The following is a 2500-nucleotide window of genomic DNA, read 5'->3' on the forward strand; positions in this document are numbered from 1 at the left end:
CCAGACAAGCCAATCCGATTGGTTTTGATCTAATAAAAGCGTCCCTTCCATCTCTGGTCGGGACTCTGTTTGCATGTATTAGCTCTAGAATTACCACAGTTATCCAAGTAACGTGGGTACGATCTAAGGAACCATAACTGATTTAATGAGCCATTCGCGGTTTCACCTTAATGCGGCTTGTACTGAGACATGCATGGCTTAATCTTTGAGACAAGCATATGACTACTGGCAGGATCAACCAGGGAGCTGCGTCAACTAGAGCTGAGCAGCCGGCCGCCCGGGAGTGTGTCCCGGGGGCCCGCGCGAACACGCAAGCGTCCGCTCAATTATTCTGCAAACAGGAGGAGGCCGAGCTCCCCTGCACGATACACCTCGAAACCCTCTCAGGTCCCGGCGGCGCGCAGCGCCGTCCTAGGTACTTGGTCGGTTTCGAGAGAGGCGCAATCGCCCGGAGTTAGGCGAGTAGACGGTTTTAGTGAGAACACCCTTGCTCCCAACTGAGCTTGCCGCTGCCGACAGAGGCCCGGGAGCGTGCTGTCGTGGCATTGCCGGCGGGAGACAACACGCGCCACCTATGGTGACCGGCAGCTCCAACGCCAGCGCCACACAAGGGCAAAGCCCCACTTGGGTGCAGAAGCGAACTCTCCCAGCACAGCGCACGCGCCAACACGTCCGCACAACTGCGATACAAACCACCTGCGAGAACCGCTGGGGCGACCGAGCAGCAGACGGCGTCGCGGCGCCGAGTGCCAGGCGGCGGCGCATCCTCAACGCACACAGTCCTCAATCAGACCAGCACACTGCAGATGTCCACCGCGCTTCGCACCGGGCTCGGCTGAACCAACTTTGGCCGCCAGGCGCCGCGTGCAGGGTGCGCCGCAGCGTAGCTGCGCCGCCTGCCGGGCCCGTCGGCTGGCGCTCCTGCCACTCGGCGCCCCCCACCAGCCGCCTGTTGCGCGTGCGCCCACGCAGCGCGCGGCCAACACGCCGGGCGGCCCCCCTTCACCGGCCGGGAACAGTCCCACCAAGCTTCATACCCACATGGACCTAGTCACGTGTGTGGATGTGGCGGGTACCGCTGAAACAACCGGTTAATAGCTGTACCGATCGTCGCCATCACAGATTCACCTCCAGCGTGAACAACCGCTCAACAACGGATTTCCAGTTCATTTGCGTATCTTGGGCAGTAAACGTAGATGTCCACCTACATTTGCGAATTCAACAATTCTTGCATGCCAGGATGTCATGTGTCACGACACGCTACATCAGACCACATACACACTGCGACATGTGCAGAAGAGAACACGTGGAAGGTGGCCCGTGCACGTATGCGATGTCCCTTCCGCGATCCACTGTCAACCGGCATCTGCGGCATGTCCCAGATATGGAACGCGGTCCACCAGGGTAGCACTTTGTGTGAGGCAATACGACAAAGTCGGAATACACGCGTCACTACATCAGACGGCTCACGCTGACCTGACCTGACTCACCGCACCACCACCCCCAGCGACCCAGGGTGACATACAATGCGTTCGTACGTTCCTCCCACACGCCTCTACGGCGTACCACAGTGCAACCTAGCTGTTATTGGGAGACGAGACAAGTAGCATCGAGCACAACATATGGAAATTGAGATTCGACACCGTTGGGCACAGCCAGCGTACGGTCACACGTATCACACTACTTCACTCTGTACGTAACGACCGATGATCGGTACAGCGTGTGGGTTACGCGTACGACATCAGCGGACAATGGACACAGACCATACCACGACGTACACTGAGGGCGTCGACATCTGAATGCAACTGAACAGCTGCGAGGCTCATTTAACACTCAAACGCCAGACCGACCAGCTTGAGAGGACAGAGACACAAAGAGGGGGACAGAGGGAGGGGGGGGGGCGATATAGTCCTATTGCAGTACAATTGACAGTGGATAGTGGGAATATGTGGAAAGTAAGCAACACTCGCAAGACATCTACATGAGGATAACAACGACACCAGAGATTCCGAGCAGTGAACTATGTTAGGCAAAGGGACAACGTGGGTTAGGTTAAGGGACAACGTGGGTTAGGTTAAGGGACAACGTGGGTTAGGTTAAGGGACAACGTGGGTTAGGTTAAGGGACAACGTGGGTTAGGTTAAGGGACAACGTGGGTTAGGTTAAGGGACAACGTGGGTTAGGTTAAGGGACAACGTGGGTTAGGTTAAGGGACAACGTGGGTTAGGTTAAGGGACAACGTGGGTTAGGTTAAGGGACAACGTGGGTTAGGTTAAGGGACAACGTGGGTTAGGTTAAGGGACAACGTGGGTTAGGTTAAGGGACAACGTGGGTTAGGTTAAGGGACAACGTGGGTTAGGTTAAGGGACAACGTGGGTTAGGTTAAGGGACAACGTGGGTTAGGTTAAGGGACAACGTGGGTTAGGTTAAGGGACAACGTGAGTTAGGTTAAGGGACAACGTGAGTTAGGTTAAGGGACAACGTGAGTTAGGTTAAGGGA

At 56.1% G+C, this 2500-nt stretch overlaps 1 non-coding gene across 1 annotated transcript in view; it reads right to left on the reverse strand.

The window, feature by feature from the left end:
- Positions 1 to 245, reverse strand: part of LOC126313519 (small subunit ribosomal RNA) — a 1893-nt gene extending 1648 nt beyond the window's left edge. Inside the window, exon 1 of the ribosomal RNA XR_007555205.1 lies at positions 1 to 245. This exon is cut by the window's left edge and continues 1648 nt beyond it. This is a non-coding gene — a ribosomal RNA (small subunit ribosomal RNA).
- Between the last annotated feature and the right edge of the window lie 2255 nt (positions 246 to 2500).

The sequence above is a fragment of the Schistocerca gregaria genome, unplaced genomic scaffold, assembly GCF_023897955.1.
Source record: "Schistocerca gregaria isolate iqSchGreg1 unplaced genomic scaffold, iqSchGreg1.2 ptg000483l, whole genome shotgun sequence".
Classification (NCBI taxonomy): Eukaryota; Metazoa; Arthropoda; class Insecta; order Orthoptera; family Acrididae; genus Schistocerca; species Schistocerca gregaria.